This window comes from Meriones unguiculatus, chromosome 6 (genome assembly GCF_030254825.1).
Source record: "Meriones unguiculatus strain TT.TT164.6M chromosome 6, Bangor_MerUng_6.1, whole genome shotgun sequence".
Classification (NCBI taxonomy): Eukaryota; Metazoa; Chordata; class Mammalia; order Rodentia; family Muridae; genus Meriones; species Meriones unguiculatus.
Genome location: NC_083354.1, coordinates 60633233 through 60652579, shown reverse-complemented (window position 1 = coordinate 60652579; position 19347 = coordinate 60633233). Strand labels below are relative to the sequence as shown.

The 19347-nt window shown below is 40.1% G+C and overlaps 1 long non-coding RNA gene across 1 annotated transcript in view; it reads right to left on the bottom strand.

Annotated features, from left to right (window-relative positions):
* Nucleotides 1–8679, bottom strand: part of LOC132654511 (uncharacterized) — a 55998-nt gene extending 47319 nt beyond the window's left edge. Inside the window, exons 1-2 of the long non-coding RNA XR_009592146.1 lie at nucleotides 8527–8679; nucleotides 320–424 (exon numbers count right to left, since the gene is read on the bottom strand). This is a non-coding gene — a long non-coding RNA (uncharacterized LOC132654511). The remainder of the gene's footprint in view (nucleotides 1–319; nucleotides 425–8526) is intronic.
* Between the last annotated feature and the right edge of the window lie 10668 nt (nucleotides 8680–19347).

Below are 19347 nucleotides of genomic sequence, written 5' to 3'. Positions count from 1 at the left end.
GGAACTTCCCAGAGACTCATACTCCAACCAAGGACTATTCATGGAGATAACCTAGAACCCTGACAATGCAGCCACTTCTGATGAGAACTGATAGACTAAGATCAGAAAGAAGGAGAGGAGGACCCCCCCTATCAGTGGACTTGGGGAGGGGCATGCATGCAGAAAGGGAGGGAGGGTGGGACCAGAAGGGGAGGAGGGAGGGGCTTATGGGGGATACAAAATGAATAAAGTGTAATTAATAAAAGTTAAATAAAAAATTAAAAAAAAAGAATAACATAAAGGACACATTATTAGCACATGGACTATTCCTGGCAATTACCAGATTTTGGATAGGTGATGAGGAAGACATCATCATCTTGAATTTCAATATCTTCAATCTTTTCTAACTGCTCAGTGTTCACCAATGCTTTGTCTAAATTAAATCCTTTAAAGTTAAAGAAAAAAAAAGAACAGGATATTAGAATTGGGAGTGTCAACAAGTATCCTTTATGCATACCACTTTGTTGCTTTATACATGAACCATCCTCATCCTCTGCTTGTTTCCGCAGAGCCCTTCTGTAACTTCTCCATCCTTCCTCACAGCATACCCTGCTCTACCTCACAACCGTGACCTCCAGCCACATCTGTTCTTTTTTATTTTTTTTTTTCAATGCAGTTTATTCAGAAACCTTGAACAATCCTCGGACCCTGGGGAAAGCCAGCCCACAGCTTAAATAGCCTCTGGGTAGCCAACCCAGGCGTGCCACGGGGGCAATGCAGATAGGTCCACATACATGGAAGCAAGCCAGATCCTCAGCCTTAGCCAAATGTGGAATTGTTCGTGACAGAGAGCACTCACCATCGGGAAGGTGGAAGGCAGAAACCAGCTCCATCTTTAAGGCATAGCATTCCGCAGCTCTCTACAGTTCCCCCTTTTTGTTTTAGATGCATCAGGCAAGAGTAGAGGTCTGATCTCTGATATTAGAAATAAATTGGGACTTTGTACTGATGTTCATTTAGGTGTCATACACCCAAAGAGCATCAGACCCATCCGATACCTTTTTCTCAGAGGCAGGACCTGGGGCATCAACCCGCATGCAATCAGACATGCTCTTCTCTGGGTCCAAAGTGGCTGACCCTGAGTGCAGTGCTTAGCCTCGCATCCTGAGCGTAACATTTTAGCTTTTTATGGTATCCAACCATGCTTAGGGAGAATGTCCTGCTTCAATGGCTGTAAAGGCCTGAATGATCATGGCTGCATCACCCTGTTGTGAGACTCTAATCTTGCATATAGACCACAGGCAAACCAAGGAGACCAACACCAGAAGGCCTGCTAACGCTCCCATGCCCGCCCATTCCTTCAGATGATTCATGGCTGCAGCAATCCATGTTGATAATCCTGTGGCTTGTCCTGCGTCCACTCTGGTAGAATTTACTGTGACAATGGCCACTCTCAGCTGCTCCATCGTAGTATCGAATTCTCCATTCCAATTACCTAAAATATAGCTTGACAATTGTTTAGACAGATTTGCAGCACAGGAAAAATTCTCATGTTATATGCTAGTGACTCAAAGTCCAGCATATTTTCATTGACAGCCAAGTTGAGCGATTTGCCATAGGGTATCAATTTGCTCCTGCACGAGGTCAATCCTCTGATTGAACACCATCAAGCTTCCTTTTAGTTGAGCATTAATTCCTTTATGTACAACTAAGGCATGAGCTACATTGGCTAATCATGAAATTTGCAGGCAAATGGTGGGATCTGGAAAGGATCATCCTGAGTGAGTTGTCCCAGAAGCAAAAAGACACACATGGTATATATTCACTCATAGGACAAACCCACTAAAACCTGTGCATCTAAAGAAACTAAGCAAGAGAGAGGACCCTAACTAAAATGTCCAATCCCCATCTGGAAAGGCAAAGAGGATGGACATCAGAAGAAGAAGAAAACAGGAAACAACCTAGGAACCTACCACAGAGGGTCTCTGAAAGCCTCTGCCCTTCAGACTATCAAAGCAGATGCTGAGCCTGATGGGCAACTGTTGGGCAGAGTGAATGGAATTTTAGGTAAGAACTGGGAAATAGTAAGAGCTGGAGAGGACAGGGTCTCCACAAGGAGAGCAACGGAACAAGAAAATTTGAACACAGAGAACTTCCCAGAGACTCATACTCCAACCAAGGACTATTCATGGAGATAACCCAGAACCCCTGCACAGATGTAGCCCAGGGCAGTTCAGAGTCCAATTGGGTTACATAGTAATGTGAAGAGGGACTGCCTCTGACATAATCTGATTGGCCTGCTCTTTGATCACCTCCCTCTGGGGGGGAGCAGCCTTACCAGGCCATAGTAGAGGACAATGCAGCCACTTTTGATGTGAACTGACAGACTAAGATCAGAAAGGAGAGGAGAACCTCCCCTATTAGTGGACTTGGGGAGTGGCATGCAAGCAAATGGAGGAGGGAGGGTGGGATTGGGAGGGGAGGAGGGAGGGGCTTATGGGGGGATGCAGAATGAATAAAGTGTAATGGATGAAAAATTTAAAAAAAAAGGGAAAAAATAATTTAAGAACCTTAAATGACTTTCAAAAGTGGAGGAAAACATGGAGTTAGTCAATTGGCATAGAGCAAGTCTCGCCCCTGGGGGCAATGGTCTCCTGAACCTACTCAGACCTCGGATACCACCACTGCTAGTTCTAGAACTGACGCAGGATGTTCCAACGAGGGGGTTAAGGCTTCTCATAATATTTCCTATAAGCCCACACCTGTTTGTCTATATCCCCCATTTTTATTCATTATTAGCCAGATAGAGCCAAGTAATTGTGGTAATGATACTTGCTTTTTTGCCCAATGCTGGAATGCTAGTAAATTTAGGTATGCCCTGGTTACTCGCATGCCTCACTGGGTGCCTGTGCCCACTGATGCCCCTCACGCTATGACTCTCTTCAGACAGAAAAGGGATCTTGGAACTACAGCCACCATTGTTACTACCATCTCATTGGCGGCTGTTGGAGCTACCACCGGGGCATTAGCCATGAGTCATACTGGGCAGACTGCTCAGACCCTGAATAATCATTTAGCCAATGTAGCTCATGCCTTAGTTGCACATCTGTTCTTGAGCTCATCATTACCTCCACTATCTCATAAGTAACTTTGGTCTAAAGTTTTTTTTTGTCTAAATGTATGCTGGCTCCAAAGCAGGGTGTGAAGCATTGTGTGTTGGCAAAAATGGATGCTTCAACTAATTTCCTCAGCAAATGATGAGAATGAGACCATTCTCATTATTTGCAGATCATCATTTTGAAAAGATAAAAGAAAATGGAGCAATAGTTGTAAAATTTAGAATATGTTTATAAATGAATTCTTCAAACACAATGTGTTGTAAAAATTCGTTTTGAATAATTTATCCATAGTGTACTGTGAGGTCAAGGAGGGTTTACGTCAGTCACTCCTCAATGAAAACACCTTCCTTCAGATTTGTTTGTGTAACTTGGTGCCTATCTTTTAGTTAACTTGAAAGTAATTGTCTGGAGCTAGCAGTTTATTTGACCTTACAGTTTATTTGAACCTACACCCCCCCTTCTTGCCTTGTCTCTTTAATGATGATGGCCTTTGACTTCATCATTATTATAAGATATAATAATACTTTATCATTTCAAAAATTTATTTTTCGAATACTAGCCTAGTCTCTTGTAAGGAATTTGCATATCTTATTAACACAAGACCCCAGTCTCCCTCTTTATGAAATGTTAATACTTGTCTTTCTGGATCTGGTTTCATTCCAAGAGCATTCATGTCAATCGAGAAAGCTTTGCCCAAACCATTGAAGATGGAAGATGCCATCTTCAGAAAGCGTCAATGTAACTTCAGCTTCTTCCCTAGCAGCAGGGCCATGTACAGTCCACCTCACTACAAACACCCATCTTCATATTGTTTCTTTCTTCAGAATATATTCTGCATTCTCCATTCAGTAAAGGCTAAATAATATCGTGCTGTCAAACGGGGTGGGTTGCAGTGCATTCAAACTTCTCATCATCTCCTTTTAATGTCTTACTCGTTATGATAACTGCGTGTTGACTGATGTGATAAATCATCACAGGAATTTCCATTTTGAAATGAATGTGACAATACTCCCTCACTTGAACAAATGGAAGTCTGATTTATGTCTCACAAAACCTATGGGGGTGGAGTTTATGTACTGCGGTATATCATATTTTGTCATATTGGGGGCTGTTAAATTTTTTCAATGAGACTTTAGGACAGTAAACTGAGTTTGTGGGTTGTGTCACTCAGCTAGGCTAGGATTATGCTATGGTGATAAATCACACCTAAGTTTCTCTTGGTTGAAACAATAAGAGTTTATTTCTCACTTTGTTGCATATTTATCACAGCTTGGCTGAGAAAACTTGAATGTCTCTTTCAGGAATGGAGGCCAGCCAGGACTCTAAAATCTCTCTGTCTCTGTTATATCCAGAGGAAGGAAGGGGATGTGATGGGTTATATACTGAATTTTTCTTTTTTTTTTTTTCTTTTTCCTTTTTGGTTTTGTTCAACGTTATTGGGTTAAAACTGAAGCATCATAAACAACATCTTGCATCTTGTTATGTATATAACCTCTGTCACCATGGTGAACTAAACAAGTATTTCTGATTATCCCCTCAATTTTTTACTCTTTTGCAATCAGTGGTTTTCTCTAACAGACTACTCAAGCAACTGTTAAATGTTTTTGTTTTTATTTGTTTGTTTTGTGTTTTTATTTTTCTTTTAGGGCAATTAGTTTTGCATATTCTAGATTTTTATTTAATGTACTCTTTGAGTTTATTTTTAAAATCAACTTCAGCATTTATCCTTTTCTACCAGCTTCTTTCACTCAGAATGATTTTGAAAAATCACCTATGATATGCGTGTATTGGCAGCTCACTCATTCCTTTTCAACAGTGAGTAGGGTTCTGCCATATAAACACATCGTATTTGTTTATCCATTTACCTGTAATGGAAACTTGGTTCATTTATAGTTTTTTAACTATCTGGAAGCTGATAACATTTTGGTGCAAGTCTTCCTGCAATGATTTTATTTACCTTGCATATTGGTCTGCAGTGGAGATTTTCTAAAATTCCTGCACCATTTTACATTCTCTCAGCAGCTATGAGAGTTCTAATTGCGTTGCATGCTTGCCAACACTTGATATCGTCAGTTCAAAGCATTTTAGCTACGGATCTTTTTTTTTCCAGTGCTGTGATTCAGTTAACACAGAATGTATGCACTGCAGAACCAGTTTGCCCATTTCATTTTCCCCGTACTTATGGTAGGCTAAAAGGCTCCATATAAGAGGTTGCAACACTCAGCCCTGGTGCTGAGTTCTTTGGATGTTACTTTCTGTCACTGTTTGGGGTTGAGTGGTGAATTTTTTTTTTCTAAACTTTAGATCTGACTTTTCCTTCCTGCTTGCTCTCCTTTCTATTTGATACATTTTGGCTTCATTTCAGAGGTAGTTTGAGCCCTGTGCTCAAATGACAACATGTTCTGGAGTTGGGTAAGCTCTTTCCCTTTCTGTCACCACCTCTTAGGGCATACTGTCCCTAGCTAGAAACCTAGACCACCTCTTTTCCCAAAGGCATGAAGACAGCCATACAAAGAAAGCAATATTAAGCAGGCCTGCTGGCAGCATGTAAGGAATTCATGTGGAAAATCTATTCTATTCTGTTCTGTTCATGTAAAAGAAATGAACTGTCTATATCATGTAGAGGCTCCTCCTGCAGAGGAATGTCTTTTCCTGGAGCATTGCTCAGGATGAGACTGGAAATAGTGTCAAGTTTCCAAGAACAAGGAAGATTCTGGCAAGCAACTGGCAAGATAAATCAGTGAGTGTCTTGAGGGGAGGAGAAGGTGGACAGTGGAATACCAGAAGACTCAGACACTTGGTGAGTTTCCTGTCAAGAACAGAGTAGGTAGGACTTGAGAAGGAGGCTTGGACTCTGACTGGTAACAAATCCAGGAATCCAGCCTCGAGCCAGAGTACAAGCTGCCATGTAAGAGATGACTGAAAATTGAAGCAGAAGCCACCTGGGATTTGGGGTGCTGAGTCCAATCAGGTACTCAAGGGCCAGCGAGACCACAGAGGTCCGAGGGGATGAGTTAAACTCCAAGAGTTGACTCTGTTCATGTCAGCTGGGACCAGAGGAGTTGAGGGTTGTACTGCTCCAGCTGTGGGTACAGAAGAATGGGTGAAGCTACAAGTCAGAGTGTGACAAAGGACACCATGTGTCAACCTCTTTATATAGGACGAAAAATGAACATCCCTTCCAGAAATGGACTTGTACTCAGAGAAACTAGGAAAGGAGGCAAAGCAGCAGTTTGCGGAGTTGATCCTTCCTAAAGATCTTACAGTGTGTTGCCTCTTCCCAGAGCCGGTGAACATGGTACATTTCTAGTACTCTGGTGATGCTGATCTGCTGCAGTCTGCAAAGAGCCAACTAGATGTACTAGGAACTCAAGAAAAAACTGACTGTGTTGCATAGCGGGGAGGGAGGGCAGAGGACCACCTGCAGCTGCAGGCAGTAGAGAAAGAAACTTGACTAAATATAGCAGCCCTTCTCATCTTCAGTGTGTGAGCACCTGGGGATCCTAATAAAACACAAATTTGGATTCCACAGATGTAGGGCAAGACTCAGAAGACTGCATTTCTTACACATGCCCAGGTGACGTCTAGCGCTTGCTGGTCAGTGGAACAGATTTTGGGTAGCAAAGAAAAACACCATTCAGAGGAGGCAGCTGGGATCTGGGTATTCAGGACCCCCTGCCCCCCCAAAATAGCTGTCAGAGTAAAGGGAATGACAGGCTGTTTGCACAGGTGGTGGATGTGGATGGATATAGCCAGTGCCCAGTGTGGTATGCCTGTGTGGGATTCTGTCAGTAGGGGCTGATAGTCTGTGAAAAGAAAATACAGTCAATGGGCCATATAGATGTGAGTTTGATGTTTGGGTCAGCTGGTTAGTAGCTCTTTTGACCTTGATTAATTAGTTTCTTATGAGTTTGCACACTAATCTGGGTTGCTGTAATTTAAGTTACCACATGTAAATGGGTTTGGATGGGGCTATTCCATAGCAGGTGCTCATGTGCTCATTGTGATAGCAGTGACCTAACTGCAGGGAAAGAGTATTAGAAGCAGGGACCACTGGGGATAAGGCATCTTTATGGGAGGGAACAGATGTGTTTATTCTATACACAAAGTGCACGGCCAACCCCTTGGTGACAAACTGGCATATAAGGATCACTCTGGCCCTTGGTAACTAAGAGATAACAGGAAAAAACATTCCAAGGCCAGAGTCAACGCACAAGCTAAAGGATTGTGGGCGTTCAGAGCCATAGTCTAAGGCCAATCCTGCTGAAGTATTGACAGCCCAAGATCTACCAGCCCCAAGAAGGAAGAAAGGAGACTATAGGCCTGAGCCCCTATAGCAAACTGTCAGAAGAAAGTATACCACAAAAGCTTATGATAAGGCCAAGGATGGGTCTTTCTGCTCTTTTTTGCTCTTCCACAACTACCTGGATATTAGAAGGCTTGGAGGACATTGGGGCTGGAACATCCTATAAAATCAAGGACATGGACTTAGGTTTTTTATTGCTGTGATAAAACACCATGACCAAAAGCAACCTGGGAAGGAAAGGGTTTATTTCATCCTGTAGCCTGTAGTTCATCATCCAGAGAAGTCAAGGAAAAAACTCAAGGCAGGAATCTGGAGGCAGGAACTGAAGCAGAAGCCATGGATGAATGTTTCTTACTAGCTTGCTCCTTGGGGGTTTCTTGGCCTGCTTTCTTACCCTACCTAGGACCACAGTAGGCTAGGACCTCTCATATCAATCATTAACCAAAAAAATCCCCACAGACTGGCCTTGGGAGCCATTTTCTCAGTTGAAATTTCCCAAATGACTCTAGTTTGTGTCCAGCTGAATAAAAGTAGCCAGCACAAATAGGAACTGTAGAACTAATTGGTCAGAAAACTGAGGCGACTTAGTTATATACTTTGATTGGGCAGAAGCATATCATTATGAACTTCCTGAAAGGTCCTTAAATTAAGTATTCAAAACTGGTTTCAGGAGCTTTAACATAATATGATTACCATATAACAGGGTGTGTTCTGACAGCTCATTGTTCTCTCCTGTAAACAAGCCTCAGAACAAGATCCTTTTAGAGCTGTTGGTCTGTATCAGAGACTTTAGAAACAATACATGTGGGTTGGGACATCCGGCCTTTGGCTACTGTCCCTTCCTTCCCCCTGTTGGTGTGCTGTACTTCTCAAATAAACCCCATCTGTCTTCTACACTATGTTCTATGTGTCTCGCCTGAAGTATTTTGATGGATATTGCAAGGACTGGGGATGGGGGTCTACAGTGAGATCCTGGTGACAATATAGGTTAAATTGGAATAATCCCCTCAAACACTTTCCTTGTTGTGACATAATCATTTGTTTAAATGATTCGCTTCAAAACATCCCTGTAAGTCCTTAGAGACCTCCCAGTACAATCCTTTTGTCCTTTACTGTACTCACGGGAAACAGACAGGTCAGTCCCACATGTCGTGTCTTTTTGATTTCTCCTTTCTAGATCAGGAGGGCCCTCAGAGCATGAAGATTGAGTCAGTTGCTGCTCCACCACATGCCCCAAACTTGGCATTGAGCATTTACCGAGTTCCTTAAGCTGCTGCCTCCTGTAAGATGAAAACAGTTTGTTTTAGACACAGTGCATGTGCTGAGCAAATACAAGGCCAACACTTGGTATAGAGCTTTGTAGACTTGGGCTCTTGGTTTTGTTTCATTCTGGTACCCTTAGCAAGCTGGCATTACCTCATAGTTCAGACTAACACAAAGACATGTAATGCAGGCTGGCTAGAAGGAGTGATTAGGCCATACTTAAACACCAAAAACCTATCTGATATTTCTTTTAAATAAGAATTTTATAGGACAACCTATTCTTTTATTTTCTGTACCTCTGCTATGCACACATGGGCATTAAAATCCAGTAATCTATGGGAATATCTCTGCCCTCCTCTTCATTAGTCACCAGCGTGGTCATAGGATTGCCATCTCACTGACATCCACCTCAAAAGAGAGAGAGAACACAGCATTTCCATGTTACTGGTTGATGGCAGGTGAATGGAAATAAGTGGCTGAACCACTTAACTGTTTTGTGAATTCTCTGGGGATGTGACGATAATTGCAGAAGCAAAAATCAATGTAGAGACTCCATTAGAATGGATCTCTACGCATCTATAATGAAGAGAATGTCTGCTGACCTTTGAAGGACCTGTAGTTTGATGGAGTTTTTAGCTGGGAGTTGGCCAGTGATGGTCTGAAGGCCAATCTGCACTCCCCACCTGTTTTTCACATAAACACATTTGCAGCTATTAACTTAGGATAATCCAACGATGCCTTTATGCTACAGGGAAGAACTGAGCAGTTGCAAGAGAAACTAGATGATAAGCACCATTTATCCCTTTAAACAAAACTTTGTCACTTGTGTTCAGCCCCTAGACCTTTGTGATTGTTTATTATTATAGCACACACTGGCTTTCCTGACTGCTCGGGGTGGGGGTTGGGTTTAGTGATTAAAACTTGCTAATCTAATGCATGAAAAAAAGTAGATTAAAGTTGTCTTCAGTTTTATTTCTTTGACTTCTATTTGAGTTCCATGCTTCTTATTAGGCTGACTAACTGGGTTTCTCTTTTGTCTGTCTATGTCCATCACCATTTTATCATTATGAATTTACTGATCTTTCTTATTGATTTGATTCAGTTCTCAAAGACTGTAGTTATATTTGATTTATTCAACCAGCCCTCAGCTTCGAACAGAGATGATCCTTCCCCTCCAGAAGTTAAATAAATGTTTAATTGTGTCTGCTCTAGTTTTTGTGTTGGAGTTCTGAAAGAAATATTTTAACTCAAAGGAATTTGTTTTAGTGTGATAGGTAAGATAAAGATCTAAATGAATGCTACCCCTCCAAAACCTGCTAATTATCCAACATCATAAATAAACAAAGGTCCCCATTCTTTCATAAAAATATTTCTTTCATAATTGGAAAATTTGTTCCACAGAAAATGGTTCAGTTTTCTCTTGAATTACCTGGTATATTCTTATAAAAATACTTTTGTTACAGTTTTAAGTTGAAAAACAAAAAGTTTTCTTCTCTCTCTCTCTCTCTCTCTCGTGTGTGTGTTTGTGTGTGTGTGTGTGTGTGTGTACTAACAGTAAATAGACTTTAGGAATGATATCCAGAGTGTTAATTAGTATGATATTGTGTTTAAAAATTTTTTCGATCATCTCACGTTTGAGTAATTTTCAAAATCTCATATACAGAACAATGGAAAATTAATTTATTTTGTAAGAATAAAAATCCTTTTGTTTAAAAATGAATCTTGATTTTCTAATTTCTTTGACAATTATATTTTTTTCTATGTTGATAGAGCTAGCCATAGTACTAAAATGCTTCTTTGGTGTTTTCTTTTTGTGAGGTCCCATTGGCTTCCAGGTAAGCTGTTACATTTCTAGGCATTGCCTTTTGTTGTCCTTTACTCTGGCCAAACTTTTCTACTTTGCTGGTTTCTTTTTTTTTAAGTTCATATGCTTTTATTTTTAATTTATTCATACTTTCAAATACCGAAATCCATAGTGCACAATTTGCCTTATAACCAAGGCGCTTTAAATCATTTTTATACCACTTGTAGAAACTATTAGGATACAAAGGTTACATGACGAGTGGTTAACTCTCTCTATAGCTTAGAGAATTATGACAAGGAAAATGTGTGTACATAATCAGTAGAGATGATTTGGAGGAATAGCTGGCTGACTGTGCTGATGTGGAACCCAGGGGCATGAAAAGCTGGAATTCTACAAATAGATCAGGTGCACTTGTTCCTAATGACACAAGGTTGGTGTTAAACTTAGGAGAAGGTGATGGGAAAATGTAAGTCAACATCCAAGCTCTCCAGGGAAGCACAGCCATTGTTGATCAGGAAGAAATTCCCTTCTAAACTTGACAGAAGGAGCAGAAAATGTAGCATACCCTTGTTTAATAATAAAATATCCTCACGGGTTTTCAAGAAAATATCAGCTCTATTATCTGTAAGTTCACAGAAAACCCATAAAAGGCAATCCAGCCCAACTACAATAGATAACATTCTAGAGTCCTGACACTGTATTGTGGTGGAAGCGGGGTGTGGGGGGGGGGTGAAGCAAGATATAAGAAACAAACTATCCCAGGAAGAGCACAGGAGTAGAGATGTACAGCCTTCCAAAACTCCTACCTTGCTGAGGCGGGTCTCAGGGAACAGCGCAGTCGGAGCTATGGGAATAGCTAGATTGTACTGCAAAGGGAAGGAAAAAGAAAAAAAAAAAAACCTATGGGGTAACAGAAACCTCAAAGAGGAGAAACTCATACTAAACCTGCACTAAAGAGGTTCTATCAGTTCAGAGGCAGGGGGAGAGCTCAGAGTAGATGTGAAAGGCAGAAGCAAGACCACTGTTTCCTTGTGGTTTGCACACACATGACAGCAGTGGTATAGTGCCCTGGTCGCTGGCCATTGACCCTGCCAGCTGGGCAAACATTCCCTTGCCCGCCACCTGGTATTATTCCATGGGGTTAAGTCAGTCTGCAGTATGTATGTATACTACTTTGCTGGTTTCTAAGGCCTCCATATTCTGTTGAGATTTAGACCTATGCTAGAGGAAGCCTTAGTTCCTGGAATAGTCACCACTGGTGATGGGACGTACATTTGAAGCCCAGACTTGCCATTGCTTCCAACATCTCTCCAATTTCCTACCATATATTTTTACCTGTTGCATCCAGAACTTTCTTTGATATATTGTCATTCCTTCTAAGCTTCCAGAGTCTCTCAAAGTCTAGGATTCTAGTCCCTACATATTATCCCTTGTATTCCTCTCAAAACATCACCATGGTCCACTCCAACTTCAGCTTTCATTATCACTTAGCTGGATTTGGTAGTCTCCCTTTCTGAGGTCTGGTCTTCCATCATAGCTTACATAGCATGAAAAGCAAAGATCAGTTCTTTGCTAGAAATATCTCATAAATTTCATAAGCCAGAGATCCACTTTGTTTTTGTAAGACTCATCTATCACATTTTTATTGATCTGACTTTGCCCTTTTCACTCTTATCTAAGTAGAAATACATACCCTAATTCATATCCCTTTGGGTCCACTCCTCTCAGGATTAGCCATGTAGCCAACACCCAGTCCAGGTTGCCCTCCACTGGCTTGGATGATCCAGACTAAAGGAATTGACACTGGAGGTCTTCTGAGGCCCTTTCAAGCTCTGGATAGAATTATTTGTATGATGTCTTCCAGAATTTGGGCTGCCAGAGCAGAGGCCAGTGAATAGCTGTGGCATCCCAGGAAAACAAAATAGTTTTGGGACATTTGCTACCCACCAATTTTCTGGAGTGTGATGAAACTTATTATCAGTGCTCTTGCTCCAAGATTGTGGCGGTGACCTATGCTTTCATCTGGGCCTTCTGTAGCTCCAGTATCACAGGTACATCTGGCTCATGGAGCAAATGGGAATGTACAAGAAGGTTTTCCCAGAGTTTCTGAAATGTTCTCCGTATTCTGCATTCATGAAAGAGACAGTGTCCTAGGGCAAAAGGGAACATCCTCCCTACATATCTCTGAGTCAGACCTGCCAGCTTAATGATCTTATTGAACTAGAGATTCCAGGGAGAATGTAAGTCTGGCTAACCTAGGCTTACATATGCTTTTGAAGAGGATGGAAGATGGTAGAAAAATGAATCACTGGTAGAAAGTCATGAGGGAAAGGCTTCTTTCTAAGGTAGGCTCAAGTGCACAGCCTGTACAATATTGTAGAGAACTAAGAAATGCAATCTGTGTAGTCCCGTAATCATGGAAATCAGTGAATGATACTTGTCATGGTTTTCTTCCCTTTTTTCCCCCCAAAATTTGGTTGTAAACCATTTACCAGAATACTAATAAATGAAATATACTAGTTAAATGTAAAAACTGGGATTCATTCTGGCTATACCCTTTAGTACTTATAAAGTATATTAGTCTCTGAGCCTGTTTCTTTATTTGCAAAATATGGAGAGTGATCACAGCACACTAGAGAGAATGTGAAAATTAAATAGAAAGTGAATATAAAATATTAGTAGTTTGATTTCTTGTAAGCAGGCAACAGTTGATAATGGTTACTGGAATAGTAAATTGAACTAAGCAAATAGACAAAAATTATGGCAAACTAAAATACCTTCAAAATACAAGTTGAATGATATATTAATCTACATGTACTGTACCCTGGAGTCACAGGCTAGAAAAATGAAGTATGAATATTTTTACTGATGGGACACCTGCCTAAGCTGTACAGCTATTGGGAAACACCAATAAAGAAATTGTTAGTTAACCATAGTCATAGCTCTCAGCATACACTGCTGATTTAATCTGGAGCATCATGTATATTCTTCTATAATTTTAGTTTCTTAGTTATAAAGTAAAGATAACCTTTGTGTTATTGTTGGTGGTGTTGTTGCAATAACTGTATGAGTGGATGATTTATATAGGAAAGACCTTTGATTTGGTGTCATCTACCCCCAAGCAATGATTTGAATTCCTTATAATTTTGTCATTTATCCTTTAGATCTTATCTGGCATACCACCCATCAGTTGATGGCTTAAGTGGGCCCGAAAGGTGCAAGAAGGGCTTATCCAAATGTTGGATATAGGTAGTTGGGGTAGCTGGGATGGTCTTGATTGGTCTTGAATGTAGACATAAGGTTATTGTGTAATTCAAATGCTGATTTCCTTACTCTACATATCTGGTTGCAATCCTTGTCATGAGAACCTCCTGTCTCAATGTTGTGTAAACACTGCTCCCCAATTGTCCCCTGATATACACGGAAGAGAACAGGGCTGAACTTCCTGCCATCCAGGGGAAGAGTAGTTAGATAAGGGGGTAGAGAAGTCATCCATAGGCAGAGGTCCAGGAGAGGAAGATTCTATAATTTTAGTTTCTCCCTTTTCAAGTAAAGATAACAAAACAGGTCCAGGAGCAAGGAAAGCCACAAGTATCTTTGAGATTTACTCTGGAAGGAAGCCAGACCAGCTTAGAATGTTAAGAATAGAGTGAAAGCTGGTCAGTTGTTGTGCTGTGAAACTTGTTAAACAAATACTATAATAGATTCTCAATTATTTATGTGATAGCTGGGTTAAGAGAGAAACTGAGAAACAAATACAATTTTATAAAAATAACTTTAACACTTGAACAAATGTCTCAAACAGAGTATCTCCTTTAGTTTCTAACCTGTGATTCTTTGCAGCATGTTGACCTCGGTATTGGTTGAACAACATAGATATTGCAAGATTCCTCCAGAGAAAGCATCTTAGTTGGCTTTCTATTGCTGCAATAAACACCACGGCCAAAAACAACATGAGGAGGAAAGAGTTTGTTTCATCTTAAAACTCTCAAGTCACACTCTATTACTGAAGGACATCAGAGCAGGACCCTGGAGGCAGGAACTGGAACAGAGACCTTGGTGGAATGTTGCTTACTTTTTTACCCCCGTGGCTCACTTAGCTTGCTTTTTTATACAACCCAGGACCACCTATATGCAAGGGTGGCACTACTCAGCAGGGACCCTCTCGCCTCAGTCATTAATAAAAAAAAACAATGCTTCACAGATTTGCCTATAGGAAATTAAATTGAACTCATTTTTCCAAGTCAGGTTGTCCCTTCTCAAGTGATCCTGGCTTACGTCAAAGTGGAAAAAAAAATCTACCCAGGACAGAGAGGCTCTGAACACAGTTGTATAACATTACCTCGGTCCCAGTATTTGATCCAAGAAGACAACAGGCCACCAAAAGGCTGACAATGGGAAAGCTTTCTCTTGGGACTATTATTATAATCAATTCTCATGATTGTTTGCAATATATACATGATCTCAGCTTTCCCTTATTTGTTATTACTTAAACCCAATGAACATAATTTATTGCCTTTAAACTCATACATTTCCTGTTTTTAAAAATGGCATCTAGTTTTGATTCTTTGACTGTGATTTAGTTAGGAGGATGGTTAGAGAAATAAAATCAGAAGGAGTGGAGTAAAAAGGGGATAAAAAGAAAAGAGGAGTTAGATAGTCTAGAGATGCAAGAAGGAGAAGAAATAGAATTCTAGGAGAAATTTTAATTCAAAGTATAAGAAAAGAATTGTTTTCAAATTTTGTTTAGCTGCTGAACTGTATTCCCTTGTATGTGATTTTGTCTATAGATTAGATCACACAGGTCTTGAAATTTATTTGGGCAAAATATGTAAACTGCCTCAATCACACGATGCACAATGATACTCAAATAATTTGTGTTTCAATGGCCAAAATCACTTCTGGTTGCTACTTCCATGGTTAACCATTACCATGGTTTCAACTACTCAGCCATTTCTTGCCTTACTCGTGTCCACCCCTCATAGTGAGATATTACTTTTACAAGAGCCAGTGAGCTAGAATCTGGGGCACTGCTGTTAGCCACTAAACTCAGGTATAGCAGAAAAAAATGCAGAAAAAAAAATGCTTCAATTTCCCCACTTCTCCATGCATCATTTAAGGCCATAGATCCTGAGGAGAGTGTCAAAAACACTAGCAGCACTGGCAGAGAGGAAATTCACAGGCAGAGATTTCAGGGACTGCAGAACTATACAGGTCTGTTGATCACTGTCTTACATAGGCCCTGGAACCATATTTCTTCATATTATTTTGAGCGAAACTCTCCCTCTCATTTTTATACTTTGACAATAATATTGCCAATCATTTAGAGGTCAGGTCTGATATACTTTAAAATCTTGTCAAGGTGAACAATTTCACTTACTTTACAAATAAACATTTAAACAGATGTTTCTAATATTACTTCTTTTCTATTTATTGCTTTATCAACTTTTTAATATAACGATTTGTCCCATCACCTATTTTCTGTCTTCTAAATAGAATGTTAGCCTCATGAAATTGACCTCTTTACTTGCTTTGTTTATTACTGAATATCCAGCTTTGATAAGAACCTGAAACAGCAACGATTTGTTGAGTGAATAAAAATAAATGAATGTATTTTTCTTCTGGGTTTTTGTTTGTTAGTTTTGTATATGTTGTTTTTAATATGAGAGAGGATGGTTGCCACAAAGTATCATCAGGACATAAAGAACTAAACACATCGCCAGAACTTTATCTGGTCAGAATTCAGAATATAGAAAATAGAAGGTAAACATTAAGGTCAATTCATAATGAACCAGAGTGAAAATCATGAATTCATCTTTTAAAAAAATGCTAGTTTCATACCTTTAGAGTTTTTATATAACGTGATTGATTTTTATAAATATAGGTAAACAGTTAATATGTTAGCTGGAAACGAGGACTGTCTGCTTTAGAAGTTGCTTTTGCAAAGGACCTGAATTCACTTTCATGCATCCACATTGGCAACTCAGCTCTAGAGGATTTTAAGGCCCCTTTTGGCCTCTGTGGGCAATTGCACTCACATTCATATCCCCATCAAACACACACACACACACACACACACACACACACACACACACACTTCAGTAAAAACTGATACATAAATAGAAGACTTGAAGGACCACCTGTTGTGACTCCCATTTATCTTTCTCAATCCACCATCTTTCTCAATCTCAATTCTCACAAGAACAAAACCTTTCTTTTCTCCTACTCCTGAGAGCAGAGCTAACCAGAGTAACACCCAAGCCCCTTATCTGAGTTCCAAGATCTTCACTGAGGTCACATATCGGTCAGCACTCTTTCCCCATCCAGTACCTCTGTGACTAGTCTCACTCAGACCAAGTCCTTTCACACAGGCCACACATTAACTAAGCTTGCTACTCATGGTGTAGGGCCATCACCTTCCTCAGAACCTTTAAGAATAAACATCAAAATCCTGCATTTTTCGGTTGGGATTGGAGCTTTTCTTACTTCAGTATGCTGCCTGTCTGCCAATGGTTTATCCACTCTTCTAACACAGCTCTTACCTGAAGAACAAACTCTTTCTGCTCTGCTCTGTTCTCTTTATCATCCTCCTCTTCCCATCTGTACCCCTAAGATCTGACATATGCTGATCATAACTTGTAAAAGCATGTGGACCTTGTCTTTCTTATACCTTTCCTTGTAATGTAACTAGTTGGAGTCTCATGTTGTGTCCTTTTGCCTTCCCAGAGTTCAGCATGGAATGCCAGACCCATTCTATCTATGGTTTTGGACAATTTACAGCAATGGCACTCTATATTTTAAGTAGTATACTATAATAGATACCCTCTTGTAAAGGTTCCAAAGACATAGGCATCCTCTCTTAGAGCCATCATTGCTTTGCCATGGATCATTTCTTTTGAGATAAAACATCTTTAGGAAGAACTGAAATGATCTTTGTAAGAAGCATACTGTATGACCACGGTTATCAGGGCAAGATGGTTTCCTCTGAGCTGGGCATGATCATTGGCCTGACTGGACCAGAGATTGCTGTGGAAGAATACTTGTCCCATAGTCATGACAATGGGGAAAAGAAAGCAGAAGTGTATAAAGATAGCTAGGTCTGTGATAATGGTCATGCAACTGTTAACATGCTTTTGGAGAAGGAGGTAGAGTTGCAGGATTCTCAACTGGGATTCCACCCATTGCTCTCTCTTGCCACTCAACTCCACTTGATTATGGGAGTTCAAGAGCATACAGGAGGCAGAAGGCTAATTAAGGCAGGCGTCCATATCACAACTTTCTTGAAGTCATTATCCATGATGACTTCGTGGCACTTTGTGGTGATGTGGTTTGTTTTGGGTCACCTATACTCCTCTAAGCAACTCCTCACTCTGCACCTGTCCATAAGCCACATAACATTATTGACTCTATTTGTGGTCAATAAACATTTGTTCACATATCCCAGGAAAAATAAAAGGAATGCAGATCTGAGGAAATATGCCCTTACTCCAGCTAGACCTTTTCTTCTCAATTCTTTGGGAATGGTCTACACAGCCAAGTGGTAAGATGTCCTAAAACTTCATTCTTGTTCAGTCATTATGCCCCTGTATCATTCCAGGGGAAGTGTGTGTTCCTCAGGTGCAAGGGGATTAACCAGGACCTCTTATAGGCACTGGACTTAATAGCACCATAGCAGCCCCGAGCTTTGTGAACCTCTAACTTCACTCCATTTGGCTTCGTGTGATAGTTTATTGATCTCAGAGATTAAACTGGTAACTAAAAATAAAAAATTCCTTCCATTCAAGACATTTTAATGAAGCTACCTCAGCCTCTAAGGCATTTCTCTCTAATAAATTTATTTTTCTACAGTGGCAGCATCATTAAAATAGGTTTATGGCTTATATTCATGTAGTAACAACTTTAAAGGGACATAATTCAGATGGGTAACTCCTGAATCTTTGTTCCAGGCAAAGCTTCTCTCAAAACCTTTTTAAATTTTTTTTTTGTATATTCTGTTTTAACTCAATTGTTGGACAGTTTTAGTATGAATGTTAGGATTTTCCATTCCTAAGCATATTCTAGTTTTGCTAACACATGTGAAAAGCAGTTGTTTTATATTTTTAACCTCCATTTAGTATTTGGAATGCATTTTAAAGTTTCTCAAGGGTGAACACAGACAATTCTTCTGAGAGAGACTTAGGCATAAGTTGTTAATCCTGGCTATGTATTAACATCACCTGGAGATATTTTAAAAGTCCCTGCCTAGGTGCCACCCCACAATAATGAATCAGGAATCCCTGATGTTGCTTTGCCAAGTGATTCACTGTGTAGTTGTGAATATGAACTATTGAGTTATAAAACCTTCATACAAACTTATCTGTTCTATGCACAAGATGGGACAGCCAGAAAACTTAAAAATCCCAATTGTAGCTATTGGCTATATATTTTTTCTTTTCCACAAATTTTAATTAGCCAGTTTTTAATTGACAAATACAAATGTGTTATATTTTACATGTATACTATGCCTTTCTTTTTATTGTTTTTTAGGAGGTAGAAGTCCTGAGTATCAACAGGGTATGTGCTTTGCCACTGAGCTATATACACAGCTCTCGGGTTATATCTTGAAATAAGTCTACATTGTGGACTTGGTGAACCATATTAATTAATGGGTGCATAACCTCATATGCTTATCATTTTTATAGTGAGATGGATAGGGACACTTCATATCCTAGATTATAAGAACACACTTGTACTTCATGCTGTAGGTTGGGGCATACAGTTTTTGTTGTTGTTGTTGTTCTGTTAACCTTAAAGCTAGATTTCATTCAAAGGACAGGCTCAGGAGGAATGCAAGAGTCCATGGCTTTGAGCCCACCCCCTCCTACAGAAAGAGTGGG